The 14,032-nt window shown below is 42.1% G+C and overlaps 1 protein-coding gene across 1 annotated transcript in view; it reads right to left on the bottom strand.

Moving 5' to 3' along the window:
- Vwa3b (von Willebrand factor A domain containing 3B) overlaps positions 1 to 4,412 on the bottom strand; it is a 256,834-nt gene extending 252,422 nt beyond the window's left edge. Inside the window, exon 1 of the mRNA XM_058578290.1 lies at positions 4,179 to 4,412. The gene's annotated coding sequence lies outside the window, so the exon portion shown is untranslated. The remainder of the gene's footprint in view (positions 1 to 4,178) is intronic.
- Positions 4,413 to 14,032: the final 9,620 nt, after the last annotated feature.

The following is a 14,032-nucleotide window of genomic DNA, read 5'->3' as shown; positions in this document are numbered from 1 at the left end:
CCATGAGCGACAGAATCGGAGGGCTGGAGTGTTACTTCAATGGAGTTATTTGCATTGGTAGCACCAGAAAAGGTTGAATTTAAACTTTGATTTAGTTCCCTCATCATGATTTAAAATGACTCTTGAAAGATTACATGTGATGCAGAATTGAAACTAAAAATAATATTGTATGCAAAAGACTCTCTGAGGGTAAGCCTTCTGGTTTTGAACTGTGGTCTGAAGGGGGCAATTTCCCTTTTCTCTGAGAAATCACCCAAATGTAAGAAAGAGACTAAGAAACAGGAACAAAATTCTATCTTCAAAGAACTGAAGAGACATTTGTAACCCCAAACCAAAACAGATGAGGAAGGGCTTGGACACCGTGAAGGTCAGGTCAGCCCGTGGGAAGGTAACGGGAGAGGATGTGCACAGTTGGAAATGTCATCAAAGCCAGGAAAGCCTAGTTCCTCAAAGTAAATGCCACACCCGGAGAGAAAAAGCAAGAATCCCTTCTTGGAACAATGGAACATGTACAGGTTTGTGGATGGAGTTTCCCTTGACTGGTCAAATCCAAAGTCTTGACAAATAAAAAAGGCAAAATGTAATCCCAGTCGCTCAGGAGGGCTGAGGCAGGAGGATCGCAAGTTCGAGGCCAGCCTCAGCAACTTAGCGAGGATGTAAGCAACATAGTGAGACCCTGTCTCAAAATAAAAAATAAAAAGGGTTGGGATGCGGCTCAGTGGTAAAGCACCTCTGGGTTCAATGCCCAGTACAAAAAAAAAAAAAAAAAGCAGGACTGAATGAGAAAAGACCCAGAGGAGCTACGTTTGTGTTCTGCTGGTGAAGCAAGAGAGCATGGAGTACTCCGGCCATGCTTATCACAGCTGCTTGGGGAAAAATAAAGGATAAAAGAACTCACACATACAATACTATCTTTAGTCTGGAAAGTGGCACTAATCCCTCTTCAGAGTAAAATTTTAGGAAGAATTCACCTCTTTTCAAAAGGCTTGTCTCTTAAAAGTGACAAGATCTAAACGAAGACTCTACAATAAAGGAAACCGTAATTGCTCTGCTGCCGGGGAAGCCCGTAGAGCAACTAGTGCTGACAAGGGAGCCTGTGCCTTCTGTGGGCCCCTTCCTGCCTGCAGAACCCTCTGCTATGAGGATGAGACTGCCTTGCTCAATTTTAATGTCCTCGGGTTCTGAGGAGACCACAAAGCCTCATTCCCCATCTCCTACTTCTGAGATGAGACCAATGTCCAAGGAATGGCCTGACTCTGTTCATTGCAAACATCACCTGGGAAAGGCAGCGGGTAAGCAGCCAGTCTTCTCTCAAGCTCCTCAAAGAGTCCTCTGCAAGGGTGGTGCACACCTGTAATCCCAGTAACTTGGGAGGCTGAGGCACAAGTTCAAGGTCAGCCTCAGCAACTTAGTAAAAAGGGCCTGGGGGTGTGACTCAGAGGCAAAGTTCAATTCTCAGTACCACCCCCCCCAAAAAAAAAAAAGATTCCTATGCAAAGAAATAGTCTTTTAGGACTTCGACTCAATCCAGCAAAAATGTGGGTTCTGTCACAGAGACTGTCATCTTCATATCGGCAAACAAATCTGTCCATCTATATTAAACTATAGAGGCTAAATATTAAAACCAGTTCTCAAATTTATAATGCATCAGAATCACCTAGGGGAAAACACAGCTGAATGGCCAGTTTCTAATTGCGTAAGTCTGGGTGGGGCCCGGGAATATGCATTTTTAACAAGCTCCCCAGCAACACTGACACTGCTGGCCCCCAGGGACCCACAGTTTGAGAACAACAAGTGAAACAGTTACTGGCCATCAGGAACAATCTAGAATGTCCCTTCCATATCAGGGATTGTGGTTATCACACATGACAAGTGGTTTCAAGACCTGCATGCCTGCTAAAGAGCATCCTCCTAGAATTACTCTTCTAACCCAGAGTAGTTACACGTAGATGTCCCTAAGAATATCTGTGAGTTTGCATTAATGAGACAAAGTATGCATGCTTCGTGGCAGATCTAAGAGGTTTTCAGAGCAGTTTTGCTTCTACTTGATTACTGCCTTCTGTGCTAATCACAAAACATTTTCCACTTACCAATTCTGATGTCACTGTCTAATAAGAATTAGGCTGCAGTAAGCATGAGAAGACCTATTCTCTACACCCATGTGCACGTGTGTGCATGCACACACATACTCACGCTGAGGGGAGGGAGAGGGGAGAATGAATTCCTCCATGTGAAGGCACACGGCCTTACCCTAAAAAACTAGGTAAATGATGTGTATTCTCACAGCACAATATTCCAGGCAGAGGAACTCCACATGCAGAGGAGAAGAATTAGAAAAGTCAGGGCTTGGGGCTGGGGATAGAGCTCAGCTGGTAGAGTGCTTGCCTCGCATGCACAAGGCCCTGGGTTCAATAAATAAATAAAATAAAGGTATTGTGTCTACCTACAACTAAGAAAGATATTTAAAAAAAAAAAAAGAAAAGTCTGGGTTTGGCCATGGATTGGTGAGGAATGTCTTAGGCCACAACTTCTTTTCTCTGGTAAGTGGTTATTAATTCACAATCCTGATAGTCAGAAACTATTCACATTTTACTTTTTCCCTCCAGGAATCAATCTAGTTTGCATAGCTTCACTGACATAGGACTGAAGTTAACCAAAGAGCATCCCAGGGCTGCTGGTTATGGGGTCCTCTTAGAGCAGAATTCTCCAGTAGAACTTTCTGCGATGGTGGGATGTTCTAAGTCGACATTGTTCAATATAATGGTCGCTGGCCATACATGCCTATCTAGCACTTGCAGTATGGCTAGTGAAATTGAGAAAGTGCATTTTAAATTTTAATTCAATTTAAATTTTTTAATTAATTCTAATTAAAATTTAATTTTAATTCAATTCTTACTTTGAACTTGAACTTTTAAATGTAAGTGGGCACGCGTGGCCACACACAATGGCAGCTCTGGAGACGCCCCTGGAGCTCATAACTGCGGGTCCTCCACTCTCTGTGGTAGCTCCCCGAAGGTTCTTCCCTTCTGCTGATCACTATGGGCGGAGTTCTGAATTAGAGGTGGTGGGAGTTGTGATGAAGGCCGTAGGGTCCTCACCCTTCCAGAGCTCACATCCTAGAGAGACGGGACTAAACAGACACCTGAAATGCCACCACAGGCGAGCTCAGTGACCAAGGGCGCTAGGATTGTGTCAGCATCTCAGAGGGCCACGGCCCTGTCTGTGGCTCAGAGATGGCTTCTCCGGAGGACAGAGGCATCAGGCTGAGCTGGCATTCCTAATGGAGGCTGGGGAAGGGCCACGTGGGGGAGGTGGTGCCCTGCCGTTGCCATGGTAACGCTGAGTCCCTGGAACTCACAGCCTGCCCCTGTGCTGCTACTTCATTAAGCCACAAAACCATGGCTGGGAATTGCCATCCAATTAATTTATTTTTATACCTTATTTCATCCTAAGAGGAGTTGAGGAGGAGTGTCAGAATGAACACAATAGTGCAATGAGCCTGGGGGGCTCCCAGGTGGAGTGCCCCCCTGTTGAGCCCACAGAGGCATTTATGCAGATAGAGGATGAAGGAGTCCCTGCCTCCCGTAACATTGGGGACCTAGAGCACTTGAAATCACCACAACAGGTTCCTGGGCAGGTCTTTCCTGGGTACTGCCTGCTCAACAATTGTCTAAAAATAGAGACCATGTGAAGAAGACAGCACCCTGGAGCCCTCCCACAGGAGGCAGAGCACCAAGCCCTGTGACCTGGAGCGCATCCCAGGCTGAATTTTGACTCTGCTCCCTGCCACCACCACCCCTCAAAAAATGTGCTGAAATCCTATCGTCAGACTGTGATCTTCCTTGGAAACAGGGTCTTGGCAGATGTGATCAAGTTAAAATGAGCTCATTAAGGTGGTCCCTAATCTTACGTGGCCTGTGTTCTTTTAAAAGGGGGAGGACTGGGATGTAGCTCAGTGGTACCGCACTTGCCCAGCATGCACGAGGCCCTGGATTCCATCCCCAACACACAAAATTAATAATAATAATAACAACAATAATAATAATAATAAGGCGATTTGGACACAGAGTTAGACACACACAGAAGGAAGAGGGACGTAAAGATGGAGGATTGTAAAGGAACACTCCAGTCTGCCAATAAACCATAAGAACCTAGGAAAAACAAGGAACAGTCCTTACCCTGGGTTCCAGAGACAGCATGGCCTTGGCCAGACTTTGATTTGTGACTTTCAGCCTTCAGTACTGTAGGACAAAAGAGTTCAGTTGTTCTAAGCCACCTTGTTTGCAGTACTTGGTTACAGCAGCCCTAGGAGACCAGTGTTAAATGGAAAATTCCTTAGACCAACTAAATTGAATACTTTAATTCAGCAATTATACAAAAAAAGAACCAAGTGAAGTAAAATAATTCTTGAATCCGCTAGGAGAGGTTCTGAGAACTCCCCCAACAGTGAGATCAGGCGGCATTGATGAAAAACAGAACTGAGAGAGATAAGTTGATTGGTTACAGCTTGACTGGTAATTGAGCAGAGATGCACGTGGCTAAAAGGCCAGGGGGCCAGCAGGAGGGGCAGGGGGCAGCAGAAGGGAGAAGAGCAAGACAGTGGGAGGCCCGGGGGCTAGAGCTCCAAGGACTTGGTGACAACTGGCACTCAGAACTGGACAAATGAACAGGAAGTGACTCTCAGTGAGCAATGAGGTAGCGATGTCATCCAAAAGAGGAGGAGCAGGTTTGAGGAGAGGAAGATGGATTTGGTTTTATCTCACAGAGCAGAGAAGCCTGTAGAAAAGTCCATGTCGGAGCTCAAAGATGGACGTGGCCCTCAAAGGCCACCTGGTTCAACCAGCTCGGGCACCTCCTCTAAAATCCTGACTGCATCACGCTACCAGAACCTGAGCTTCACCAGTGACAATGATCTGCTGTTCCCTGGCAGCCTGTCCCAGTTCAAGGAGCTTAACTGTTAAAACACTTTTCCTAGGACCATGAAATTCCACTACTAGGAATTCAAAATTAAGATAGAAGTCAAAACATGGGCAAGGTTTGTACACAAAGATGTGTACATGTGAAATTATTTATTGCTAGTGATGACTCTAGCCATTTAAATGCACCAGATATAAAATTTGGTAAATACAGCTATTGAAATTACATTTTTTCCTTGGCGGTGGTGCACACCTGTAATTCCAGCAACTCAGGAGGACGAGGCAGGAGGATCACAAGTTCGAGCCCAGTGTTAGCAACTTAACAAGACCATAACCAACTGTGAGACCCTGTCTCAAAATTAAAAAAAAAAAAAGTTGGGGATATAACTCAGTGATAAAATTCCCCTAGGTTAAATTCCTCATATAAAAAAAAATCACTGTTTTTCCAAGTTATTTTTCAACTTCACCTAGTAGAACCACATGCACACAGACAACAGACTTATACACATAAATGAATGCAAATCCTGTGCAATCTGAATAATCTCTGTGGATTGTGCCAGTGTCGATTTTCTAGTTTTGCTAATGTGCTAGTTATGCAAGATGTTAGCGTTGGTGGGCATTCATGTAACTATCACCACAATCAAAACATCTCCATGAAGATCTCTCCTCCATTTCCTCACTTCCTTTTCCACCCTGGCAACCACCAATCTGTTCTTCACAGCTATAATTTAGTCACTCCAGGAAAGCTGTATAAACAGAATTGTATAGTGTGTAACTTTTCCAGATTGTTTTTTATTTTTCACTCTACGTAGTGCCTTTGAGGTCCATTCAAGTTGGTGTATATCAATAGTTCATTCCTTTTTATTGATGCATAGTATTCCGAGATAGGGATATACATCCCTGGCTTCACTTTCCACAGTTTCCATTACCTATGGTCAACCATGGTCCAGAATATTAAATGGAAAAATCCAAAAACAAACTATTCATAAGTTTTAAATTGCATGCCATTCTGAGTAGCATGATGAAATCTCACACCCTCTGTGTAATCTGTCCTGCCTGAGACATGAAACATCCCTCTATCTAGTGGATCCACTCTGTATGCACTATCCACCCATTGATTACTTGGTAGCTGTCTCTGCTGTCAGATATATAGGGTTTGGTACCATTATGCTTTCAGGCATCCCCTGGGAATCTCAAACGTATCCTCTGAGGGAAAGGGGGAATTACTATATCACAATTAGTTTAACTAGTTACTTGTTAAAGGACATCTGGGTTGATTCCAGTTTTAAGCTATTGTGAAAAAAGTTTCTATGCACAAGTTTCTGTGTAAACATAGCTTTTATTTCTGTAGAATAAATGCCCAGGAGTGCAATTGCTGGGTTGCATGGAAATTGCATGTTTAGTTCTCGAGGAAACTGCCAAACTGTTTTCCAGGGAGGCCATGCCATTCCTCATGCCACCAGCAATTATGATGGATTTGTTTTCTGTTAAGTGTTCACCAGCACTTGATGACGTCATCATTTTCATTTTAGCCTTTCTGACAGGTGGGTGGAGATCACCACGGTTTGATTTGCAATTCCATAATACTGATCATCTTTTCACATGGTTTTCCTCTTTCTGTGGCTGACATTTGTCTATTTATTGAAATTTGTCTATCTATTGAAATTTTGTCCACATTCTAATTGTTGGATTATTTGTTTTCACAGGTGAGCTTTGAGAGTTCTTTTTTAAAATTAATTAATTAATTAAATTATATATGACAGCAGAATGCATTTTGATTCATTGTACACAACTGCAGCACAACTTGACATTTCTCTGGTTGTATACAATGTAGCGTCACACCATATGTGTAGTCATACCTTTACCTAGGGTAATGACATCCAACTCATTCCACCATCTTTCCTGCCCACCATGCACCCTCCCTATTGAGAGTGATTTATATATTCTACATAAAAGAATTTGAGCTTTCTTAATAAAGTATGATGTTGGTGGTAGGTTTCATGTAGATGCTCTTTTTCAATGTTAGGAATTTCTCTTTTACTCCTGGATTGCAGCTTTTAGCAAGAATAGGTATTGGATTTTGCCTAATGCCCTTTCTCCATTAATGGACCTTAACATACAATTTTTCTATCTGAACCTGTTACATGGTGCATTGCATTTATTGACTTTGGAAGTCTGAATGAGACTTGCATATCTGGAATAAACCCCATTTGGTCACATTGTATAACTCCTTTTATTTATTGCTGGACTTGATTTGCTAACATTTTATAAGGATTCTTCTAAGTTCTTAGAGATGCTGTTTGTAGCTTTCTTTCTGTGATATCTTTGTCTTTGATATTAAGGTAAAACTGATTTTGTAAAATAAGTTTAAAATGTTCCCTCCTCAGCTGGGTGCAGTGGCATACCCCTTTAATCCTGCAAACTGGGAGGCTGGGACAGGAGTATCACAAGCTCAAGGCTAGCCCCAGCAACTTAGCAAGACTCTGACTCAAAATAAAAAAATAAATAAATAAACGGGGATGGAGATGTGGTTCAGTGGTCAGGTGCCCCTGGGTTCAACCCCCGGAAACCACCCACCCCCAAAAGGAAAATGTTATCTCCTCTTTTATTGAATGGAAGACATTACTTAAAATGGATTCTAATACTTTTAAATGTTTGATAGAATTCTCCTGTGAAACTACCTGCACTCAGAGTTTTTTTTTTGGAAGGCATTTAAAATCATGAATTCAAGGGGCTGGGGCTAGGGCTCAGCAATAGAGCACTTGCCTTACATGTGTGAGGCCTTGGGTTCGATTCTCAGCACCACATAAATAAAATAAAGGTATTGTGTTCACCTACACTAAAAAAACAAAAAAAAAATTAAAAAAGAAAATCATGAATTCAAGATCTTCAATGGTCGTTGGACTTTGCAGGTTATCTATTACATCTTGATAATCACATTTTTCAAGGAAATAGCTCATTCCTTCCAAGTCGTTGAGTTTGGAAGCACTAAGTCCCTCCTAGCATTCCCTTACTATGCTCTCAATGACTTCAGAATGCAGAGTGGCATCCCCTGTGTCCTCTCTGATAATCATGATCTGTATCTTCTATCTCTGTCCATCCTTTGCTGGGGAATTATCAACATGATTTGATTTTTTTAAATCAACTTTTTTTTCACTGATGTTCAGTTTTCGATTTCATCGATTTCCTGGCTGCTGTTCTTATGTAATTCACACACCCTACGACTGTGATTCAGGCTTGTGAAGTGCCCAGTTCATTGGTTTTGAGTATATTTACACAGTGAGCACAAGCCACCACCATCTAATTCCAGAACATTTTTCCTCAGGAAAAAGGAAAGAACTCTCCCATTCGCAATGCCTCTCCACCCACCCTTCCTCCAGCCCCCTGCAACAACTAACCTACCTTTGACTCTGTGGACCTGCCTACTCTGGACATTGCATGTAAATAGAATTGCATGCTACATGCTGAATTCATTTCCCTTAGGATGATATCTTCATCATGGAAACACAGTCCAATACTGTAGCTTAAATCCATCCTCGATGACCTCTGCTGGCTGAATAATATCCCATCATAGGTGGCTCTAGTTCACAAGAATCTGGAGTGTCCTCTCAAGGGCCTCTCCTGTCAGTGGGGGTGGGCCCTCAAAGGGGACCGTGGGATCTTGCCCTCCCTCTGTCTTGTCCTGGCGAAGAGGTGAGTGGGTTTTCTTCCTCACACATTGCCACCGTGACAGGTCGCCTCACCTCAGGGCTGGCGACAAGCCAGGTGTTGTGAAGACAGCCTTGCAGGCAGCCACCCCCAGGCCACGTGTTCAGTTTCTGGGAATGAGGCTTGGAAGGAGCTGTATCCCTCCTCCCTCTGGTGAACCCTCCAGAGGCTGCCAGGCTGGTGGTTTTCACATTGATTATGGGCAGTTAGTTTCCAAGACTACCACAGTGTTGAGGTGGGCGAGATGAAAACAAGGAAGTCAAAAATGCCAGAAAAAGCCAGGCTCAGTGGCACTCACCTGGAATCCCAGAGGTTCTGGAGGCTGAGGCAGGATGATCACAAGTTCAAAGCCAGCCTCAGCAACTTAGCAAGGTCCTAAGCAACTCAGTGAGACCCTGTCTCTAATACAGAAAAAAAATAAAAAATAAAAAAGGGCTGGGGATGCGGCTCAGTGGTTAAGTGCCTCTGGGTTCAGTCCCCAGTACCAAAAAAAAAAAAAAAAAAAAAAAAGCCAGGAAAGAAAATAATAATTTAGCCCTTTTTATTGAATAAATGCTCCTGAATCACCAAAAGCCTTTGGGTAATGTCCAGAATTCTGAAAGATGATGATTCTGACACGTCTGCCCCTTTCTCGTGGCTTTTATGGAGGAGAAGGGTTTTGCAGATCCCCACTCTGCCATCTCCTCTGACTTTGCTTCGATGATTTCTGATCTGGCCCTTTCTTGTCTTGGCACTGCTCCAGCTGCACTACAAGGAAACCGATCTGCTGGATTTTGTTTTCATTCAGTGACATGCATTTTGAGACTTCCTCTTCAACCCACAGATAATTTAGAATTCTGTTGTTTTATATTCAACCTTAAGGAGTTTTCTTGTTGGCTGTCTGTTACTGATTCCAATCCTGGTTCTATTATCTTCCAGGAACCTATTTTGTATCTCCAAGTCTGGAGATTTATGTTCTGTCTCAGGATATGAATGGTCTGTCTCTGTGAATGCTTCGTAGACATTTGAAAAGCATATGGGATTTGTTGCTGTCGAGTCTAGTGTGCTTTAGATGCGAGTTGGATCTTGCTGGATGGTGGGGCTGTTCAGATGTTCTTTGCTGATTTTCTGTCAAGTAGTTGTATCATTCGCTGAGAATGGAACATTGACATCTTCAGCATTTATAGATCTGGGGATGGGATCCAGATATTTGTGGACCTAAAATATTTGTCTACATACACCTACACATATCCACAGATATCTAACTTACCACAATCTATTAATAGTGTTTTATCCCTTTAAAGTATAGGACACTTATTTCCACCTACCCACTTAAAAAATATAATTATTTTATATTCCCTGTGTATACATTATGATTTTTGCTCCATTGACTAAATATTATTTAAGAAACTCACAAGCCAGGCATGGTGGGGTACGTCTATAATCTCAGCTACTTGGTAGGCTAAGATGGGAGAACGGCAAGTTCAAGAACAGCCTCTGGCAACTTAGTGTGACCCTGTCTCAAAATAATAAATAGAAAAGGGGCTGGGGATGTAGCTCAGTGGTAGAGCATTTACCTAGCATGTTCAAGGCCCCAGATTCCATCCCCAGAATAGAAAAAAAAAAAGAGAGAGGAATGAAATAGTCTATTATAATTAAATTATCTCAAAACAGCATTTAGTTTTTTGTTGTTTGTTTGTTTTGGTTTTTTGGTTTTTACCCATTTCATCTTTTTTCCTTCCTTCCTGCAGTTCCAAGCCTTCTTCTTTCTTTTCCTTGAAAAAATGTCCTTTAGCCATTCTTTTTTTGGGTACTGGGAATTGAACTCAGGGACACTCAACGACTGAGCCATATCCCCAGCCCTATTTTGTATGTTATTTAGAGACAGGGTCTCACTGAGTTGCTCAGTGCCTCACTTTTGCTGAGGCTGCCTTTGAAATTGCAATCCTCCTGCCTCAGCCTCCGGAGCTGCCCCTGGGATAACAGGCGTGCACCACCGAGCCCAGCCCTTGCGCCTTTCTTCAGGGCTAGATCTTTATTTTTCTGGCCGAGTGCCTTTATTACCCCTTCGTTTTTGAAGGATAATTTTGCCGCGTGTAGAATTCATGGTTCTTTCTTCAGAACTTCTATCATTCTCCTTTCTTTTGGCCTTCTTTGTTCTTCATGGAAATTCTCCTGTCAATCACATTGCTTTTCTCATAAAAGTAAAGAAGTGTTGTTTCATTCTAGATGTTTCCAGATTTTTCTCTTTAGTCTTCAGAAGTTCACCTGTGTGTATGTTGGTGTGGATTTCCTTGGGTTTTTTCTGTTTGGGATTCTTTAAGTTTCTTGAATGTTTATGTTTCCATTGTTGTTTTATTTGTCAAAATTGGGAGAATTTCTGTCATTATCACTTATCAGCATTATCAGTATTTTTGCTGATACTGATTATTTCATTATCTGTATTTTTGCATCTCCATTCTTGCTCTCTCCTTCTAGAATTCAATAATAAGAATGTTAGAAGTTTTTTTTTCACTCTAGTCTCCCTGAATCTCTAATATTTTCTTTTCAGTTTATTTCCTCTGTGTTGTTCAGATTGGGTAATTTCTGTCTTTCTATCTTCAATCTTGTTGATTCATTCCTCAGTTTATATATATATATATATATATATATATATATATATATATATATATATATTTTTTTTTTTTTTTTCAGACAAGAGTCCATTTAATGACTCATTTAAATGACATTCAGATTTGGGGGACTTGTTGTACTTTCCGTTCTATAATTTAATCTTCCATTGGTCCTTTTTTAAATATCATCTGTTTTCCTGAGACTGTCAACTTTTTCACGTCAAGCATGTGTGTAATTACTTGTTTCAGGGTTTTTGTGATGGCTGCTCCAAAGTCCTTGTTGGATCATTTCAACATCCGAGCTGAGTCAGGGTTGGCCTTTGTGGATTATCTCTCTTACTCAATTTATAATTTTTCTTGATTGCTGGTATGATGAATGAGTTTCAGTTGTATCCTGGACAATTTGGGTTATTATGTCATAAGACTGAATCCTACTTCATCTTTATTTATTTATTTTTTTTCTTTTAGCAGATAGCTCTTCATTTTAAGTGCGAAAAACAGGCCAGTCTGGGGGTGGGTGTCCCCCTCCCTCCTGAGCCCTGAGGACACCATCCTGACGAAGGCTAAGCAGTGATTCACGTGCCTGTGCATGCAGGAGTGACACACTACTTCAATGTCTTCAGTTTCCTGCTAGGCCTGGCTGATCCAGGGTGGAAGGACATGGATGCTGACTGTCCCTGCCATACACTGTCTCCTTCACCTTCCTTGATGGCTGGTGGGGCAGGTGTTTTCTCGTTGGCTTTCCCCACTGATGGCACCAAAGCAGGATAACTGGCATACTGCTGTGCTTCCGCTGGGCAGTAGGTGGAAGATGGGTCCCCTGGTTGGTCCTGTCAACACCACTGGGTGGGTAAATCAATAAATCTCTCCTCCTTTCTTGGAGCTGGCAAGAGAAAGAGAGGAGATCCACATTGGGTCTGACGGGAACCTTAGGTGAGAACATTCCTAAGGTGTTTTGCTGGAGTAGAACAGACATTCTGTTGTCTTGTCCTCTCTTTGCCTGGGCCTTTGTGCAGGGGGAATTGGGTTTTCTTAACTCTTTGCTGTTCCCTTTGCTTTGCTTGCTGGTGGCTCCAATTTGCAGGCTTTACCAGCCCTTCACTCAGCAGATACAGGAGGCAAAAAGGGGTCCCACTGAACTGGCTGCCATGTTGTTTCTCAAGTCTGAAAGTCCTCCACCAATCTGCCTTCTCTCTATGGTGCAGAGTCACCTGTGCTTGTTAGCTGTGCTTGGTTGTGAGGGAGACTTTAGTGTAATGCAGCTATTCCATCTTGGCTAGGACTAAGAACTCGGAAATTACTTTTTGTGGAAAATGCATACCGTTAAGTAAAATAGCAAGATAAAATTTGCATGTATCACATAATCTTGAAAGTGTGGTACATTTCAGAACAGCAAGTAAACATACCACTCTCCAATAATGTTTATGACTGAGTTGTGAGAGTCAATGTAATTTTAATTATTTTCATGTTAATACTTTTCTTGCATATTCTATTTTTTTTTTTTGGCAAGGTAAAAAAAAATAACTTACAAAACAAGGATATGTTTACCTAAAACCCTTCATATACTAAGCTATGATCTCCTTTCCTCTTATTTTTTCCTCTTGGTCCTAGTTTTTCCCTCTAGAAATACACAGTATAAATAAAACCTCTTTCCCACTGAGACTTCATAAAACATTCAAAGAAATCCAAGTTCATTTAGAGTAAATATATATATGAGCTTCTCCCAGATTTCTTCTGACAGCTTAGCCCTCAGTTTCTTCTAACCAATATTCTATTATTTCTAGTTCCAAGGGCATTCTTTTTGAAGACAGAGCAAAAGAAAACTAGGGCTTGGGTCCTGGCTTTTGTTCTTCTGCCCATTCTAAGTCAGCTGCCTATACTGTGCTCACCTCTGTCCGGGTCACTTACATCCTGGGCTGCCATGGTAGATTATGTTTCTAACCCCAAGCAGAATAAGTTCCCTGAGCTCCTGTCCCATTCTCTGAAACCCCCAAACTTGGCCTAGTGTCTGACCTGGTACAGGCACTCTGTAAATATCCAGTTGGATGCGAGGATAAATGGAGTAGTAAGCACGTTTGGGATAGATAGGTGAATTAGTTAACGAAGATTCTCCACCACAGGTGCTCTGACTCCCCAGTCTGATCCCTTTCTCACCCCAAGCCTCAGCATTTCCCAGAAGCCCCAGTGTGTACACAGCTGTGGTCTCCCTGCGGTTTAACTCGTAAATCCTGAACACCCTTTGGTATGTCATTTTTATGAGTCCGGCTTTTAATCTTTTGTCCACTTTTGTAATAGATAGCAGGTAATGAGATTTTAGGAATAGATTTTTTAATAATTTGGTTAGAAGACTTTAGTCATTTCTCTGGAACTGATTAATCTGATCAAATCATTCCCTTTTTCCTCCCCAACAAGGCAGCTCTTACTACATTGAGGCATCTATTTATGCACCAAGTGGCCTTTAAGTGACTGAGGGTCACAGAGACTGGGGTCATTGACTGACCAGCAAAAGACTTTAGTCATGTCCAGGGAGTAGACGTATCATTATGGGGAGAGCAACATTCCTGAAGAAGCCCAAGTTTGGATTTTCAATATTATCTCCAAATAAGGTTCTCTACACAGGCACAGAGGTACCCTAAATAGCATCACGATACCATATTATGTTTTCTTGTTTCAAAAGCATTCATGCATTCAGTGAAACCATTTAGAAATACCACAATTTTTATAACCCGGTTTTGGAATTTCACCCTTTTTTAATATATCAAGAACCCCCCAAAACTGGAGGTGCCTGACCGCCTTTCTTGATCTTTAGGAAGCAGT

Source organism: Marmota monax, unplaced genomic scaffold, assembly GCF_021218885.2.
Source record: "Marmota monax isolate L192 unplaced genomic scaffold, Marmota_monax_Labrador192_F-V1.1 WCK01_AAM20220418_F8-fsc00210, whole genome shotgun sequence".
In the NCBI taxonomy this organism is placed as follows: Eukaryota; Metazoa; Chordata; class Mammalia; order Rodentia; family Sciuridae; genus Marmota; species Marmota monax.
The sequence above is the reverse complement of the archived record's forward strand: the minus strand, read 5'-3'. Positions and strand labels throughout refer to the sequence as shown.